General features: G+C 40.4%; 1 long non-coding RNA gene across 11 annotated transcripts in view; it reads right to left on the minus strand.

Annotated features, from left to right (window-relative positions):
* The window catches only part of LOC129479792 (uncharacterized), a 337,809-nt gene that overhangs the window by 71,216 nt on the left and 246,702 nt on the right, over positions 1-19,891 (minus strand). For 2 of the 11 annotated variants that reach the window (XR_008656786.2, XR_008656789.2), the window contains exon 1: positions 545-1,597. The exons of 5 other annotated variants lie outside the window; for them this stretch is intronic. This is a non-coding gene — a long non-coding RNA (uncharacterized lncRNA). 4 more of the 11 variants (XR_010120112.1, XR_008656790.2, XR_008656791.2 and 1 more) reach the window with 4 other exon arrangements.

The following is a 19,891-nucleotide window of genomic DNA, read 5'->3' on the forward strand; positions in this document are numbered from 1 at the left end:
GGACTGAGAGGAGCGCAACAACGTTTTCCTTCTTGAGACAAAACAAAGCAAAACAAGAATGACAGGCAATTTCTGCTCGAGGTTCATAACTAAGATGCAACAAACAGGTGGTATGGTATTTCTTCTCTAAGCTCCTTTCCTTCACAAAATTGAGATTCCATTTAAGCCTAATACATACATACACACATACGCAGTATCTGGGGGCGCATACAAAATCACGCACATACACGTACAATCACGAGTATGTCAGAGAAAACTCTTTCAAGATTTGGGCAAAATAGTTGACTAAAATGGAAAATAATATGAATCGACTCAGAAATGCCCGTTTTTAAAACCATAGTCTACAATAAGGATTTAGTGTCTTCTCAAAGCTTTAATTTACGACTAGCACAAATGACTGAAGAGAAAATAGGAGGCATCTCTTTCCCCCAGGGCAAGTATGCCGCATGCAAAAATCACAGAAATCGGGTTTTCAAAGGAGAAGACCAAGAAGTAGGATTCGGAGGCTATAGAAGCGTAAATACGAATAGCGTTCTGAACTCACCCATTCGAAGCGGAGCGGGGCCCGCACAGCCTCCTGTGGCACCATCCCGAGCAAGGGGGGGAAATGAGAGCTCTCAGTGCGCTAGGCTGGGCGAGGTGTTTCAATAGAGGACGGAGAACGGGGGCGGGGAGGGGAGGCGGGGGCAGGAAGCGATACACCAAATCTCGAGACTGTAACTCTGTAGCTTATGCTTTGACGAGAGAAAAAAGGGCAGTTGGGTGGGAGTGGAGGGAGGGGCTGGAACTGATCAAATTTGGAAAATATTCACTTAAAAATTAAAAAAAAAGGGGGGGGGGCAGTATGAAACCTCCCCAGAGCTGCTTTTTGAAAAATTTCTTCCTTATTTCTTTAGCGTGCACTTTGCCAGTCCTGCAAACGGAGCCTTCGTCTGCATCAGCTGCTTGGCTGAAGTCAAGGCCAAATCACCAAGAGCGAGCACCAGGCTGTCATTTGGTAGACGCGAAGTGGGAAGGGCTGGGTGCGGGCTGGGGAGAGACATTCCCCCCGCACCTCCCGCTGCGGATTCTTTGAAGCCTTTGGCCAATATTTCAGAGGAATCCGAAGCATAATTCCCCTCCATCTTCGCAGACAGACCCTGGTTCTGTACCTGATAGATTGTTGCTTTCCTCATCAGACTGGAAGTGGGGCTTTCCTGTGCCGCCTCCAAAAATGAAAGGAAAAGGAGGGGAGGCAGATGGGAAGATGACCCTTTTTCAAATGTTTCTTCTCCTTTTCCTTTCTGTTTTTCATTTCATTTCTTTCTTCTTCTTGTTCTTCTTTTATTCCAGGCCTGAGCAAGGTAGATGGCTAGCTAGTCAGAGAGAATGACAAAGCAGCCACAGCCAGGAAGACACTGGAGAGGCCTCAATGCACTTAGTAAAAAATGCTAAATATTTTTTAGATATTTCCATATGCAACTAAAAACAGTTAGAGCTCTAGACTGTCCCCCTCCCCTCCTTTAAAAATGGAATCATGCTAGCAACACAGCTAAATTATGTCTCTTTTCCCTCTGTACAGTGTCTGTTTAGCATCCCCCCCACCCCCACCTTCAAGACAACTTTTTTCTCACCTCTGTAGGTTCTCCTCAGGCACAATCCTCCGTTGAGCTCAGAGGCTCTCCTTTTTCTCTCCCTTCCCTTTTCCTTTTCCTCTCAGAAAAGCTAGTCTGTCATCATCACACCTAGTTTCTCTCTCGCTCGCTCAACCGCTCTCCTTTTCTCTTTTACTATTAAAATATAATAATAATAATGGCCCTTTCGACATAGCAGCATGAAGTGGCTGCCTTTGAGAAGCACATTTAATCTTTACTGGCTCCCCTAGGCTTCAGTGAAGAAGGAGAAGGCAAGGGAAAAAAAAGGAGAGAGAGAAAAAAAGATTGTAAGGGAGGCTGCTGACGGACAGCAGGCATCAGGCACAAATCAGCGACAAGTTGAATTTTCCTAGACCACACTGCCCCCTTTCTTCTCCCCGGGCTCCTGGAAAGCCCGAGTGTCTGGTTACAGGAGGCAACGGGTCTCCTTTTGCCATCCATGGTGCAGATTCCTCGCATGCCTGCCTAAATCTCTGGCAGAATAAGAAATCAATATCCCCCTCTAATCACCTTTAGCTCTTCGATGGCTTCCCCCCTTTTCTGAGAATCCACTTGGCTCTCCTCGCCGCTCCCCCGCCCTGCCAGGCTCCTACATACAAAGCTTGCAGCCCTGTCATTTCTCACTTCCTTCCATATCTTGGAGACAAGCCTCTCTTCTAATATCCTCTCTCGCTTGCTCCCTCTCTCTGTTGTAAAGTGTGTCTCATCCCTGACTTGCAGTGCTGGATGCACTAAGGCATCTCCCTGACTACTAATGAGGCCAAAAAATACATCAGCAGGTCAGGGGGAAGGCCAGACACTGTATTACACAAATACAAAAAATTTCTCAGCCCGCTAGACCTAGAGATCAGGTATCACATTTTCGAAAAGGAAAAACAGGGAGGGAAAGAAGTGAGGAACGGAGACCACAATGCAGTTCTCTGCCTAATTGTTTCACATCCTAGGGGAATTTCAAGCACACATGCATGTGTGAGTGCAGGTGATGGATTTTGTGAATCTTGGTGGCTTTTCTTTATGGACAGAAAGTCAACAATGCCCAAACATTTCTTTGCCATCAGCATTTAGTGAGATAAAAGAGCAATGATTCAGATCTACATTTAAGATATGTAGACTCTCTCTGTTCCAGCATGTGATGACTACAGAGCTAAAATTCCCTTTCCTTCCAGTGGCTGGGGTTTGCTCGTTGACTGTATTTGCCATATGTACTAATTTACCATCTATGTGCCCTTGGATTTTGAAATGAACTCATCAGTCACTGAAGCTCATCCTGACCCTTTGCTTTCACTGCAGGCATTTTCCTTATTCCTGAGGCATGTTTTTCCTCTTCAAATGTCCCACAGACACATATACACTTCATCGATCAGCCTCAAGTTCCCCAATAATGACAAGTAATATTTCAGATGACAAAAAAAAAGAGGCACAAGAAAAAAGGAAGACATCATAAGTTGACTGGGGGAGCATCTCCTATCATTTCTGTTGGCACTCATTTTTAAAGCTCTGCTATGCAATGGTCGTTTAAGACATGGATCTGCCGAAAATTAGGGTCTCTACCTATCTATATACACAGTGGGTATGTTACAATTCTAACCCAATTTTCCTGCCTAGAATCATGCAGACAACAGGCACTGTGGTGTTAAATATAATGTCAGATTCTGTAAATAGCAAGGAAAGGGAGAAAGGTATCTGAGGATGCAGGTTTCCTCCAAGTCAGTGTTTTTAAAAGATAGTTTCTTTGTGCTCAACTCAGACACAATTGTGCTTTGTCTCTGACTGTGAGACCTGCAGAAGCACGCCTGGATGCCAAGGAAAAGGGGAAGAAAGTGCACAAATAAGAAGAAGACACAGAGAGAGGAAGAAGGGAGAGAAGTAGAGAGGAAAGGCGAGGAGCGCATAACAGCTAAAGGCAAAAAGAGAGTGTTGGATTTTTTTTAATACTTTTTTTTCTTTTTGTCATTATTGGGAAGGAGAAAGAGGTGGTTGCCAGGAGTTGGTGACTAGGTTAGAATCTTTTTCAGATTTGGCTAACAGGGTGTTTTCACTAGACTGATGGAGAAAAAAGAAACATGCTAGAATAATCATGAAGGGTGGAGCTGTTAAAAAAAAAAAAAAAAAAGTCTTTGACTCACTGGGTGCCTCCCTGTACACCAAAATGAATCATTCCTAACCAGAATCATCAATTGTCTTAGTGTACTTCTATATGAAGGCCAGATTATGGGAATCATGTCATTGCACCCATTTTCAAAAGGAAGGGTAAATAGAGGACGAGATTTCCCGAGACTCTTTTAAACCTCTCTATATTTGCAACAATAGTTCCGCATGATTTTCACATAATAAGCTAATTTGCCCTTGCCTGTATTCACTCTGCTTACAAAGATATACAAATATATAGCTTATGAAAGTTTTGCTATGAACACATCATTTTCTCTATACAACTCAGCGATGTCTTTGGAGGATACTTATTTCAAGCAGTTAACACCTGACCCCAATTTCTGTGGGTAATTAGTGAGCTAGATAACCACACAAAGTGGGTAATTATTTAGTACCCAAGGGTACACTAGAAGTGGGTAGTGGCTTTGTTAACAAAAGCACATCTCTAATTATTGTATCTACGATGGGTGTTTTAAAAATACCAGTTACTACATCAAGTGAACCATAATAAATAAGTGAACTAGTTTGCTGTCCTTCGCATATATGTATGTATCTTCTATCATGGGTAATAATATTTACCTCTCTTGTATGGAGTGTTGTGAAGATTAATTAGTTAACATCTGTAAGACTCTCAGAAGATGAAATATTGCTAGAGGCCTTCTAAATACAGTATTATTATTGTTATTATTACCTTGGCTAAAAATCTCAGAATGGGAGAAATAGAGAAGGTAAGTGTTATTGTCTGGTCTACGTCTAAGTTTGCAAATACGCTGAGATCACAAACATAATGAGTTTGATTATGGGGAGTAGTTTCCTACCTGACAGAGTCTAACCCACGCTGTAATAGAAAAGAAAGGCAGAAGGTATTTCATTGACAGCTGGCTCTGGTTGGATCTGAGGAACTGAACTGGGATAGAAGTGGAGAGGAAAAGGAGGAGCAGGAAGAAGGAGTCACTGATGGGCTGGGAGGAAGCCGAATCTGCTGGACCACACCCTCCTTCCAAAGTCTTTCTATCCTTCTCTCTCACGAGCAGCAAATAAGCACAAAAACCTCCAAAGAAGATATCTATGCAAGTCCTGGGACAAATTCAGCATAATGACAATCTATCTGCCAGTTACATAGCATTGATTCTGGAGGAGAACTATCAGCACAAATTATTGTAACAAATGCACATACATTTTAAAATATTACAATGTTGAGAATAGGCACACACAGATCAACCTCAGATAACTTTAACCCAGGTTATGAGCAGCGATGAAGAAGCAACTGTTTAATTGCTTTTATGACTCACTCTCGGGGGAGAAGGGGGTATTATTAATTTTTGCTGAGAAAGAAAGAAAATAAAAAAGAAAGGAAAGAAAAAAAAAAGGAAAAGAAAATCCCATGCTTTCAGGGACCTAATTCTGGAGAACAACCAAGCCTTGAAAACAAACAACAACAACAACAAAAACTTACTGCTGCTTTCTCTGTAAATGCCCATCTCCTTGAGCTGGCTGTCTGGCTCTGGCTGAGGCAGGACAGACAGAGGCCTCTTGGAATCCAAATCTTCAAGTAGGCTCACCACATTTTTTCTTTCAAAGCAAGGTTGTCCTGGGGATTAACCCTAGGAGTCTGGGAGATGCAAGCATGTGGGGAGGGTGAAGAAAAAGATGCAAAGATGTTGTATTCAGTCCAGTTGATGGCTTCCAGGGAATGGAAAAAGGAAAGGACCCCATGAGCCAGCCAACAGGTACCACTGCCGAAATCTCTGCTGGAGGACGGCCTTTGGGACACGTGCTTATGCTGTGATTGGAGGCCAGTGGTGTGATGAGCACCTTTTAAGAGTTTGGGAGCAGAGGGAAAATTTCTCCAAAAGCCACCCAAGCCAGGCTTCTGACCTGAAGCCCAGTATGTGTCACCCCCTCTCTGAGCTCAGAACTACAAAGGCTGACTGGCATTCTCCAACCCGCCCAGCTCCTTTCAAACCCACAGACTGTGCCAGACTGGCCCCACCTCCCACTGCAGCAAATTCTGTAGCCCCGCTCCATGCTGTGTTGTAAGGAGCCAGATTTCCGTTTTAATTGTCCTACCTGGCCGTTCCCTCTGCCACTACCCCTGGCTCTTGGTTCCTGGCATGGTTTCAAAGGCCCAATCAATGGCTTTCCCTCCCACATCGGAATCTTAAACACTGCTAGTTCTCCCTTCTCCAAATTTTATCTGTTTCAAACTTAAATGTTTTTGTCTTGTACTTTCTTTCATGTCTGGCCACCACCACCTCGTTTCTTTGGCCCCTCTCATTCTCTTGTTTGACACTTTTTTTTTTTTTTTGCCATGTCTTGCCTCATATTAGGACCGAAAACCCAAACCAAAAGTCAGCTGCTAGCATCTTTCCCTTCTCCTCCCCTGCATTAATATTCAATGTATCTGACACTCCAATGCATCTCAAGGCATGTCCTAAAATCTCACCTAAAAAGAGTTGAAGCCAGCAGAGAGCAGGTGTGTACGTGTGTGTTAAATAATCTAACTATGTGAATGTAGCAGGAAAGGACCTGATGCACATGGGTGGAAGGAAGAACAGAAGAAAGGAATCTGGTATACTTGAAAATATTTAGGGTAAAAGCAATGAAAGCTAATTGTGGCAAGAACTTACAGAGAAAATAACATACACAAACACACATACACACACACGCATGCACACACACACACATATAGTCTGTATCAAGCATCCATGCTGAGCAGTTAAGTCACAATACCCTAAGATTATCTGATTATCTGAAAAAGTATTTACCATACTGTGAATGGGACAGGCAGGGCCACATGGTTCTGCAGCTGAAAGCTAAATACAAAAGCCTTCTGGAATGGATTGGAAGAGGATGGCAAACTCCTATAAATCATCTGCCTCCCTCCACCCTTGTCTGGGCTTAGGGGTTAAGAACTGCTGTAGCACCTCTCTTTTATTTCCATCATGATTTTAAGCTTATTATTGCTATTCATTCTTTACAATATTTGTGCTCTTAACCTTACTACTTAGATATTCATTGCTTTCATGTTGCAAGTCCATTCTCTGTGACACCTCTAATACATATCATTGAAGGTCTTCTCTGTGTCAGACACAGGTAACTAATATCTCATTTGGTCCCCAAAACAGCATTTAAAAGGTATCATCAGTATTTTACAGATGCAGAAAATGAGGTTTGAAATAGTTAGAATTGCCCAGCTCATGGGTGGCACTGCTAGAATTTGAACTCAGGTCTAATTCATGGTCTTTCCGTTGCATCAATATACTCTTTGGCTCCTGTCCCAGTGTAAATGTCACTTTCTGCAGCTAGTCTCCTCAAACTAGCTTAGTTTCTTCTTCTATGTATTTTCCATATCACCCTATACTTACACTATCTTAGCATTCATTCATTCTTTTCATTTTGCTGATTTTATCTAGTACATAATTACTGACTACTTAACTCTATGTCAGACACTGTGCTGGACAGTGAAATTTCTTTAGCTGGAGGACAGGAAGTGATGCCGTAGTACTGGCACAGTCTGTGTACTTTGCTACTCCATCTCCCAACTCTAAGGTCACAAAGACAGAGGCTGTGACAAGGTCTCTCTGTATCCCCAGTACATGGCATAGCACCTGTTACACAGCAGGAGCTCACCAAATCGTTTCAGAATACATTTTTATGCCAAGATGGCTTTGATTGTAACATTTTGAGAGAGCAATATTCATGCCTAAATAACCCTTAAAAAGGCTTCATAAAATGCCACATAAACGTGGAATTTAATAAATGGTGGATTGCAACCTTATTTTCTAAGACTGTACTCTGGCTGAGGTCCCACTTACAGTCACGTTTGTGTTTCTGAAAACTAGAACATTGGTCTGTTTAATTCATCCTATATGTTCTGAAGTCATGCTGTTTCTGTTTCAAGCCAGTTAAGCTCTGTCTGAAATCTCTCCAATCGGTAGAGTAGGAGGTCATGTCAAGTGATAAACTGTCCAGGGTGGCGTGGCTGTGAAGGACTATTTTGGGCTACATGTGAGGAGAGAGAGCTCTTACACTTTAGAGTGTGTGGCTAAATCCAGATCTGAGATAAGCAACACAGCTCAGGGTGCCCTCATTTCAGAAAAAGAGGTTGAGAAGATAGAAATGGTTCATGATCATATGACCTAAATGACTCTAGGGTTTCATAATGTATATTCTGAAGAAAGATTAGGCAATTCTTTATTTTGCCTAAGGAAAGAATATTTAAGTATGTATAATGGCTACCCTTGGCAGGCTAGCTTCTATCTTATTCTTTATCTGAGCAGTTCTTGTCTCTGAATAGAGTTAAGCAGGGGAATATCATGGACTCCATTCTGTTTTCCACTAGCGTTGACTGACTTTGGTTACAAATATGTTACTATCTGTACTAGGCTGGGATAATATTCATTATGTTAACCTAGAACACAGTTTCTAACACTGTATCCTTTGGGGATTGCTGTCATTTCTCAAGGCAAAGCTGGCTGGGTACACATCATTCTACTCTAAATGTGCTTAAGATAAAGACGATCTAAATTCCCTCAGCAAGAGTCTTTCACTAACTGGCAAAAATATTTCTTACTACTCATCACAGGAAGAGGAAGAGGAAGTTAGTCCTGTTGGTCAGCAAAGCCCTTTTCCTAAAGCAATGAGGCTCTAGACCAGTAGGGGGCAGTGTTTGGTACAGGCACTCTATAGCTCAAGTGGTCTCAAAGGGAATCATCTGGCAGATTTTATTCCCGAAATCCACATCGTTTCCAAGTGTCAGGCTGAGTAGTGTCAGGCAAAATACTTGGATTTTTGCCTAGTTAAGAAAATGCTTTCATTAGTATCTTAGGATATTAGGGGAGAAATCAATGCTGAGCTAATCCTTCAGTATATATTTAGTGATATTTATTGATATGAATATATAAAATAATTCTGTTGCCTCCTTGTACCTCATTGGTTGAGTTTCAGAGGACCTTTCCTGGCTTCCATCCTAACTCCACAGAAGAGCTGGTGCTTATCTGATGGGCCCAGGTGGTTTGTGAAGCTCTCTGGAAGGTAATCTATGGCCTATTGATTGCATTGGGGCCCAACTCTACCAATTTGTAGGAAGTACATTTTAGCAGCCTTTGGGTTTTAGGAAGGTGAAGGAGAAAAGCTTCTGTCTAACAATTGGAAAACAGAGAGAGAAAGAGAGACAGGGGGAACGAGAGACCATTCCCCTCTCTAAGGTGAGATGCCTATTATTACCTGTGCACTAAGCAGATTGAGCCTGACATTATAAAAGTCATTATTCTTGGCTGGAGGATGTCATCTAAGAGCCAAATGCTATTTCAGTCTAGGTTCCCTGCCATTCAGTCATTAGGTTTAGGCTGGCAAGCAAACAGGGATATTTTTCGCCCCTGGAACTTTTGAAGATTGCGATTGTAAGGCCAAGAACCTAGAGATGATATTCAAGCAAGGATACAGACCAGGGACTTGTTCTGGAGCTGTTTGTATTGTTTTGAAACTGCTACAGATAGTCTGGTGGTTGGGAGGGAAAGAAAAGAGGTGGAGGAAGAGTAAAGAGACATCTTATTGATGCCTAGGAACCATGGCATTAATAGGACTGGATTTGAGACTGTTCTCATCTCAAATCAGGTCTTATTGATGCCATGGTTCCTAGGGATAGCTTTGCTGACCAAATTAATGCTCTTTTGAAGATAGGGCTCCTTTTGCAGTACTCACCACCTCTGGATCGCTAAGTATTTTCCAATACATAGGCAAGAAGTAGATAGGGCAATGACTCACCACTAAGTAGAATTAGATTGTCTGAGGTTGGTGCAAAATTAATTGTGGTTTTTACCATAAAAATTTATGGTAAATTTTTATAACGTTTGCACCAAATTTTATAACTTTATAATTTTTGCACCAAACCTAATAATTCAGATTTCAGGGTTTCCAGTCATACTCCCAATATTGCTGTTCAAATTATTATTAATGTTCAAAAAGTCAAGACACACTTCTTTACTTTCAGACTTCAGATTTTTACATTTTTTAAGCTACTAAGATTCTAAAGGTTTAGGATAAGGAGAGGGAGAAGCAAATATTTTTATATCATGATTCCTGTTTCATAGTTGGGAACTGAGGCAATTAATGACTAAATACTTTTCCTAAGAAGGTTGTTATAGCACCAAGAATAGAATCTAGGTCTTTCATTCAATCTAGCTGTTGTGAGGAAAAATGAGCTAATATGTATGAACTGCCTCAAAATTATTCAAAGAGTGGGTTTGTGTAAATCTGAGGTGTCATTAATAATAATCATACCCTGTGCATCTTGGTTCCCCCATAATTAACTGATGACAGCACAGTAAGGAAGTGCTTCAACAAGATGCGATTAGTTTACTTGAGCATTTGTAAAATAGATAAGCGTGTCAAAAGTGCTGAGTGTGCAGAAATAAAATTAAAGGAATACAGAAACATATTTTGAGACATATTTTTGGGTCCAAGGTGCAGCAGTGGCATCAGAATTCCCACTGATATTTAAATAGAGAGCAATGAGTAGGGGGCACTCTGGAGAAGCCAAGAAATATTTTAAAGGTGGAAACTGCTACCTCAGAGACTTTAAATTCGGCACATTCTACACTTCTCAAGGAGTCTCCCTGCCACAAATAGCAGTGACGTGAATACCAGAGAAACTATGTCGAAGGCAGCCAGGCTCACCTTCTGGGGTCTGCTGCTTTCCCCTTTGTGAAAATCCATTGCACGTTCCAATTCAGGCCAGCACCGAGCAAACCAACAACAGTTTGCAACCAACCTGCACTCCAAAATCTGGGGAAGGTAGGTAAATATTTTTCACATTCTTAAGCCTTTATTTTTTGTCTTAATTTTTATTTTGAGTCAGAATCTTGTTCTGTTACCCAGGTTGGAGTACAGTGGCATGATCATGGCTCACTGCAGCCTCAAACTCCCTGGCTCACGCAATCCTCCTGCCTCAGCCTGCCAAGCAGCTGGGACTATAGGCATGCGCCACCATGCTCAGCGAATGTTTTTACTTTTTGTAGAGATAGGGTCTCACTACTTTGCCTAGGCTGGTCTTAAACCCCTGGCCTCAAACTATGTTAAGGTCTTGGCCTCCTAAAGTGCTGGGATTACCAGTGCGAGCCACCGCACCCAGCCAAGCCTTTAAACATTCACTGTGATATCATGACTACCTAGCCCAGTTCTGGACAGTTTGATTTACGGGATTATGGGTCTATATGCTTAACTGTGCATGATACTTACACGTACTGAATGAGGACATGTGTTCATTTTGATTCTACTAATGCTTACCACTATGTCTGCTGCATAATAGGTGCTTTACAAATGATTGTTTATTCTGCAGTCTTCCGGAAATTTAATATAATCTAGGTTGTAGCATTATGGAGCACAGACCAATCAACAGATTGAACTCACAAAAGGAATCTTTAATTGATGATTTTCCTTTCCTGTCATGAGTTGAATTAACCAAAATCCACACCTTATAATTTATGGAAAAGTAAGAAAAGTTCCAAGGTACGAAAGGAAAAAACATACTTTGAAAATAAAAAGAAAATCTGGTTGTTGTTTAGATTCTGTTTAGAATGTGAACAGTGATTTGGGTGCTTCTAATAAATAGTTAGGAGTCTACCTGTCAATGTCTTTTAATGTTATTTTTATTCCTTTTAGAGATGAGGTCTCACTGCCCAGGTTTGAGTGGAGTGGCGTGATCCCAGCTCACTGCAGCCTTGAACTCCTGGGCTCAAGTGATCCTCCTGCCTCAGTCTCCTAAGTAGCTGGGACTACAGGTGAGCACCATCATGTCTGTCTCTTAATGCATTTTAAAAAAGAAAGTAAACAGATAAAAGAGATTGGAGAACCAAACTAGAGGAGGAAATAACTGATGACCAGCATGTTCACCTCAATTACTCTACATATGCATATATCTCTGAGGCCCAGTGCCTTGCTTTCCACAGAGCAGTAAGAATTATTTGAAGTACAGGTAAATTAGCTTCGTTAAGGAAATTCATGAAGAACTGGTGAGGTAGCTAAAGTTTGGCGGTGGGCATGGAAGGGAGGGAAGAATTTGACATGTTATTTCTCTTCTGTTAAAAACAGGGAGTGTTTGGGAGGCCGAGGTGGGTGGATCGCCTGAGGTCAGGAGTTCGAGACCAGCCTGGCCAACATGGCAAAACCCCGTCCCTACTAAAAAATACAAAAATTAGCTGGGTGTGATGGCAAGTGCCTGTAATCCCACCTACTCAGGAGGCTGAGGCAGGAGAATCGCTTGAACCTGGGAGGCGGAGGTTGCAGTGAGCCGAGATTGTACCATTGCACTCCAGCCTGGCAGACAGAGCAAGATTCTGTCTCAAAAAAACAAAACAAAAACAAAAACAATCAAAAAAAAAAAAAAACAAACAAACAGGGAGCGCTTAACCTAGAAAATACCAATGCATAAAATGAACTTCTCTGCCCTGATAATAAAGGGGGCGGAGGAATAAAAGCAGAAGAATTATCACATGATCCACTCAGGCTTCCTTGTCTGCTTTCAGTGATGTCAGTCTCCCCTTCCTCAGCAATCCATCAGCACTGTAAGCACACCATGCACAGGACATGTTGCATTATGATTGTAATTAAGACACGGAGAGATATGTCTCCCTGTATCTCTAGCCCATTATAGAATGACTGGCACACAGTAAGCTCTCAGTAAATCTGGAATCTAAAATGAGTGGGTCGATGTGAAGATAAAATTTAAGAGCTATAAGATGAAGTGCAAGCACAACGATGTTCAAAATAAGGAAAAGTGAGAGCTCAATTAGATCCAGATTCTGGGCTGGGTCTAACGGGACAGGAAGGGGTAAAAAAGAGTGTTCAGTATGAATCTTCCATCCTTCATGAAGATGCTAAAGTCCTGCCACTGAGTTATGCACACAGAGTTGGAATCTGGCCCTGGGGAAAACCAAAGGCTGACATATCCTTGTCTGGTCTGCTTACTTCAACTTCATTTTCTATTTCTGGTTATAGTGGTCCCAAGACACATGACCCAATGGAAGGAATATAGAACTGCAAGTTAAGAGACATAGGTTCTCCACTTAGCTTTGTCACAGTGACCTTGGACAAGACATTTCACCTCTCAGATCCTTAGCTCCCTCAACTATAAAATGAGAGGATTACACTAGATGAACTCTCAAGTTCCCTCCAGGGAAATTCTAGAATTGCATAGTTCCTCTCTCTGTCTAGATTCCATTCTCTTACAAGAATATTTTCTTCACAGCTAGGATTTAGATGGAATTTGGATTTAGAAAATAAATAGAGCCTCTTAGCTGATGTTGAAAAAAATAAAGTCTGAATATACACAATGGGAGAAGAGAGATACGAAGAGTCTCAGCATGGTGAAATGCATCATAGCAGATTGGGTCATGAAAAGGGGATTCCCATTTAGCTATCTACATATCTCCCGATGCTCGAATGGAACCAAGAAAATTAGACAAGGTTTTTAGGCAACAAGAAAGCATGTTGTTGTGAAGGGACAAGAATTATTCATCCCATTTCATAGAAAGGAAAACTGAAGCCCAGAAAAGACAGACAACTCATTCAAGACCACACTGTGATGGTGAAGCCAACTTCCCACCCAATTATGTTGTATGAATTTGTCAACAAAGAAATCACCACTGCTTCCAATGAGCACGGTGCCACAGCCCAATAAAACTGGGCAGCCCCAGAGCCAGCTCCAGTCTCATGATCTCTGCTGCAATCAGACCTGCTCAAAATTTCTGTAATGTTTATTGCTAGAAAAAGTAACTGCATGAATGACCCAGAGAGGTTCCTTAGAAGATTTCCTGGATCAAGATGCTTTTGCTGGCCTTGGGTCAAGAAATCTGGTTTCCATTCCATTGTCTGTCACTTGAGGCTCTTGCATATTAATTTCCTTCTCTAGTAATCAAAAAACTTTTGAGAGAAACTTATAAAATGTAAAACGATCCCAGATCAATATATATGAAATATTATTAGAAGAATTTTGTCTGGTATTACCAATTATCTGAAGAAATTATTCTTATCTACTTTTTAAATCACACAAAGACACACGCACACATATATATAATACATATAATTTATATTTAAATGTTTATAATAGTGTATATACACACACAGACACCATTCTTGTAAAAATTATATATATACATGTGTATGTATATATGTGTATGTATGTGTAATGTGTATGTGTGTGTATATATATGTCTATATGTATATGATAGATATTATTTATATCTCTTCCAGTCTAGCAGGGAAATCTGTTTCAAAATCAACTGCTGCTCTCTCCTCGGACTTGATATATAGCCAAGCAAGCCATTCTCGATTAACACTGCTCCCTCCTGGGGAAAGTCACAGAATAACTTTATTGATTTCTCTTTACCCTTCTCCACATTTCTCTGCTGAAATGTTGTCTTAACTCTTCAATGCAAAAGCAAAAGGAAATGAAAATGAAAATAAAGAGCTTTGCTTCTTTAGGGCCATGTTAATTATATTTTTCTTACTTCCTAAACAAAATTTTCTTCAAAGAACAGGATATCCATGAAGGATCTCTATATGGTAAAGAAAAGAGAGGATGACATACTTCCCATGGTTTCTAGACAGCAGATTTCTTTACAGCTGAAACCTGTGCTTTACCCACAATGCTGGACTCAGAACTACACGAACCGAAGCGTATTCTCTTATGATTTGGCCAGCCATCTTTGAGAACTGCAAAGACATTTTGGCAAACAGTCCCTCCACTGTTTTCCAACACACCAGAATATAAGGAAAGTTTGTTTCTCGTCAGTTTTTTCTACCTCAAAAGATCCCAGGCATGATTAAGTTTTTGCCTTTTCTTTCTCTTTCTCTTTCCTTTCTTCTACAGAAAATTCTTTACTTTAACAGCTTCAGGATCACTGATGCAATTTAGGAGTTTCTCCGATGCAATTGAGAAATGCAAAAGGGAGGGTCTACAGGCAGGGTCTTTTCTGCCTGGAGCTTTTAAGATCACTGAGGAAAAATAACTCACATCCTCACTCTTTCTCTCCACCCAGCTTCTGAGCTGCCCTGCGGGCTCAGTTCTCACTGTGGGTAGGTATGGGTCAGGGTAGTGGAAAGAAAGCAGAGAAGGGGACACTGGAGTGGCTTAAAGTAAAAGCTCTAAAACACCTTTTCCATTTCCTTTTCCTTTTTTCCCCACAGATTTAGTTCTACTCACTCTAATAACAGAGTTCATAAAAGATTACTGGAATTTCTATTTCTTTCAGTTCCCTTTTTTAGCATCCACAGGTTTTTTTGTTTTTTGTTTTTTGTTTTTTTGTAAAGGGAAAGAAAGGTTAGACTTATTTGCAACACAACGACAATCTCTGATTCTTCACTTTAAGCAAATAAAGATGCCTAGTGAAATAGATTGTGTTATTTAAAATTGAAAGCTTATGTGAACCACCACTCAGAAACATGCTTCAAAAATACAGAAAGAAAATGAAAACCCTGTGACTACACAAAATTATTCTGATGCCAAATGCTGAGTGTACAATTAAGTACAGTAATTGTTAATAATATGACAAATATCTACTTCCAATGTACAAATGAAATACACTCAAAACTGCAAAGGACAGTGGCACTGTACGCTGCCCTAAGGTTTACCTCACATAGCTTTTTGTTTTTTCATGAATTTGCAAGCTTTGTTTTAATTAAATGCCATTTACTTTTAACTAGTCAGTTTATCCTTTTTAAAAATTTTATTGTTTCTCTGCACAATTTGAACCAAATTTGGAAAAGTTATTGGTAAAAGTGGGTAGAAAAGCCTGTTAAGAATTGGGTCTTGCTGAAATCAAGTTTCCTTCTGTATTGTGCAGCCTAAATAACGGGGGAAATCTGTCCTAATATCTTGCTGTATCTGTCCTAACTCACTCCTTTTACAGGGCCTCAGCAGAGGAATTGCATAACAATGTAACTTGTATCCTGGTTAAGTAGGAAGGTCTCTGAAGCACATGTCCAGGAACATCCCGCTTCATAGCAGAGGAGCCAAGATTGTACCTTGTAAGAGAAAGCACTGTTTCCTTAGGTGACACAGGTTCTTTGTTGGAACCCAAGAGTGCTCCAGTGGCAGGCATGCTTTTGCCTCTGGATAAATGGAACTGCCAGAGGCTCGTTCTATCCATCCTGTGTACAGCGCACACTCAGATTCTAGGATCTCAAAGAAATGTATTTCCCAGCCCTCTACAGGCAACAAAGTCACCACAATTTGAAGCTATTATGGAAGAAAGTCCGAAATTTAACTTCCATTCGCTTTATTCAGCAAGTTTTTATAAGGCAGATCTCATATGGACTATGCTTTGCCTAAGCACGGTGTTAGATGGGAAGAAAAAAGTGGTGGGATCCTTCCTCCTCTTCCTTTCTTCCCAGCTCCTACTATTCATGGAATTTCCCTTGATTTCAAGTGGCTACCCACCAAAATCCTCAACTGAAAACAGCTTCCAAGGGGTCACGTACTTATTCAATTCTCTTCTCTTCTCTCCAAACACAACATCATCTGACCAAGGTTTGCATGCATAAGCATTGCTAATTAACAATAAGTCTCCACAATGTCCTCCTCTCAGTAAGTTTGACACACAGACCACAGCGAAGCTGTATGTACTGCCTAAAAGTAGGAAAGATCCCCATGTTGATTTCTGAATCGTAAAAGGCAGGGATACGTTTCGGACTTCTTGTCCCTTACTGTAAACAGACCTAAGAGTACTTTATTTTTTAGAAAGAACCCAGAGCTGCTAATGCCTGAGGGAGTCGTTCCAACAGAGACTAGAATATCGAGAGAGAAAATTGATCCAGCTCTCTTGTCTGGTGCTTATAAAACATGAAAGTATCACCCTTGCCATGGCAGACCACAGGGAATGATCAATGTGAATTGTTAAGTCCTCTTCTCAGTGATGCTTGCAAACAATTTCCCTGGGGAAGCAACAAGTTCCTGACCACAGTGTTGTACACAAATAAATAAATAAAATGCTATTACTTTTTGTTCTTCACATTGGGAAAAGTTCAGAAACATCTTGTTTCAATTGATGGGCTGGAATTACAGAAAAACTTTAATTTTGTCTTTCCTTGCTAGTTCTGTGCCTGAGATGTATTGGTAAAATGGAACATGAGTCACATTTCTAATTGGGAAAAGCCTGGTAATCATGGGCAACCCAGATCTGGGTGACTTACAGAGTATTTTTGTGTTGAGAGAGAAAAGACACTAAAAGTAGAAGTTTCTTAGTTAGCAGCAGCAGAGAGGCTATAAGATTGAATCTGGTGTTTCACATGGCCTGTATCATGGTATAATGAGAAGGAATGTGTCTTGCACAAATTAGCCTATAGACCTTTCTAATCAGGACCAATATGTGACATATACAAAGGCAAGATCAGCTGTAAGGAAGGATTCACTCCTTTACCACCAAGCCATGGAGATTGCTTGAGTCATCATGGCCTTGGTCTCTTCATTTCCCTTATGTTATTTGAGTAGAAACTCAGGCACCAATGATGCCCCCAATTAACCATAACCATAATGGTAGCATCCAATACCATTTTTTAAAAAGTCAGGGTTGTAGACAAAAGACTGATGTAGACCAGTGGGGAAGACAAGAGGGAGTTATGCAGCCTACTCTGAGAGCAAAGTCTGGTTTGGATCTTCTCTGCTACTTCTGTACATTTCATGCTAGAGGCAGAACAAGTAACCAGGGAACACTTTGGAACTTTCCTAAATTTACAGAGGGGCCTGTAACATTCAATTAGAGGGAACACAGAATGCTTACTATAGCAAAATTTATAGGTAGTGTAGGAAATTCCATCAAGTGTCTTGTGGAAAACTGAATGCATAAAAGTAAAACTGAGACCAAGGATGTGGATAATGGGATCATTCAATATAGATTTCAAACCAAAGTCTGCTGCTTAATAACTGAACTTGGGCAGAGTACTTAACCTTAGTGAACACCAGATTCTTTATTTGTAAAATGTGGACCGTAGTATCTTCTTTGCCCAATTATTTGGGAGATTAATGAGGGAAGGAATTATCACAAGATCTGGTATATAATACGCACTTTGCAATGTTTTTTTTCCTCTCTTTATTGATGAATGCTTTCCAGATTTCTATTTGGCCTCTTCTCTTTGAGTTTATAGAATACTAATTTTCTGTACTTTCTGGCAAATCTATTCAATTTAACAGTTTTTAAAATTTATTATAATGTGAGACATAGAAGGAATATGAAGAACAAATAATGCATACTATTTTTATAAAAGATACTCATAATCTACTGAGAAAGCTAGAAACATGCTGGGTCACTATACATTAGACAATGTTAAGTGGAATAATTTGGTTATTTAAACATTTGGGAGAAGGGGTAATCTAATTATATGCCAGGCACCATACAAGGTGGCAAAGACCCAAAGATGTATAAGACGCAATTATTGAACTCCAGGGCCCTTAATTTTTTTTTCTTTTTCTTTTTTTTTCTTCTTTTTTTTGAGACAAGCGTCTTGCTCTGTTACCCAGGCTGGAGTGCAGTGGTGCAATCTCAGCTCACTGCAACCTCTGCTTCCTGGGTTCAAGTGATTCTCCTGCCTCAGCCTCCTGAGTAGCTGGGATTACAGGCACCCGCCACCATGCCCAGCTGATTTGTGGATTTTTAGTAGAGATGAGGTTTTACCATGTTGGCCAGGCTGGGCTTGAACTCCTGATCTCAGGTGATCCACCTGCCATGGCCTCCCAAAGTGCAAGGATTACAGGCGTGAGCCACCACGCCCAGCCTAGGCCCTTAATTTAGTACAGGAAGAGACATGTGAACAAACTTCAACAGAAGACGGAGAGAACAAATGATACTGAGTAAAGAAGTAACTCGAAGGACAAGAAATCACTTTTGTTGGTAGTGTCAGGGAAGGTTTCACAGAGGAGAAAATATCTAGGCTAGATATACAAAAATAACTAGGTTAGTAACTTAGATAAAATGGACAAATTCATTGAAAAATACAACCTACTAAAACTGACACAGATATAACAGAAAACCTAAATAGCACTATATTTATTAGGGTAATTCAATTCATTATCTAGACCTTTCCACACAGAAAATTTTAGCTTCAAATGGTATCGCTGGTGATTTGAATCAAAATATTCAAGTAAAAAATGACACTAGTCTTATAAAATTCTTCAAAAAATAGAGGAACAGGGCATTCTTGACAACTTATTTTTTTTTTATCAAATCAGGAAAAAAATTACATAACAATTATAAACCAATATTCTGCATGAGCATAGAGGCGAAAATCCTTAACAAGATTTTAATCAAATCTAACAACATACAAAAAATACATCCTGGCCGGGCACAGTGGCTCACGCCTGTAATCCCAGCACTTTGGGAGGCCAGGGTGGGCAGATCACGAGCTCAGGAGTTCGAGACCAGCCTGGCCAACATGGTGAAACCCTGTCTCTACTAAAAATACAAAAATTAGCCGGGCATGGTGGCACATGCCTGTAGTCCTAGCTACTTGGGAGACTGAGGCAGTAGAATTGCTTGAACCCGGGAAACAGAGGTTGCAGTGAGCCAAGATCACACCACTGCACTCCAGCCTGGGTGACAGATCAAGACTCTGTCCCCCCAAAAAAAATAAAAAATAAAAAATAAATACAACCTGACCAACTAGGGTTTATTCCAGGAATGTAATTTTGGTTTGATATTCAAAAATCAATCAACATACTTGAGAATATCAATAAAATAAGTGAGAAAAAGTATATCATTATTTCAATACATGAAGAAAAACTTTGATAAAATTCAACACCTATTGATGATGTTTAAAATAAAAAACCCACCTCTCAGCGTATCAGGAACAGAGAAGAATTTTCTCAATCTGATAAATAACATTCTACAAAAAAAATATATTGCTATCTTCATACTTAATGGTGAACTATAATATAATTTTCCCCTAAGATTGAAAACCAAGCAAAGACACCTGCTCTTAACACTTCTATTCAGCATTGCTCTGGCTATCTTAGTCATTGTAATGAAGCAAAAAAAAAAAAAAAAAAAAAGAGAGAGAGAGAGAAAAGCATAAATAGAAAAAGAAGTAAAACTGCCTCTATTTGTAAGCTGCAT

This window comes from Symphalangus syndactylus, chromosome 3 (genome assembly GCF_028878055.3).
Source record: "Symphalangus syndactylus isolate Jambi chromosome 3, NHGRI_mSymSyn1-v2.1_pri, whole genome shotgun sequence".
In the NCBI taxonomy this organism is placed as follows: domain Eukaryota; kingdom Metazoa; phylum Chordata; class Mammalia; order Primates; family Hylobatidae; genus Symphalangus; species Symphalangus syndactylus.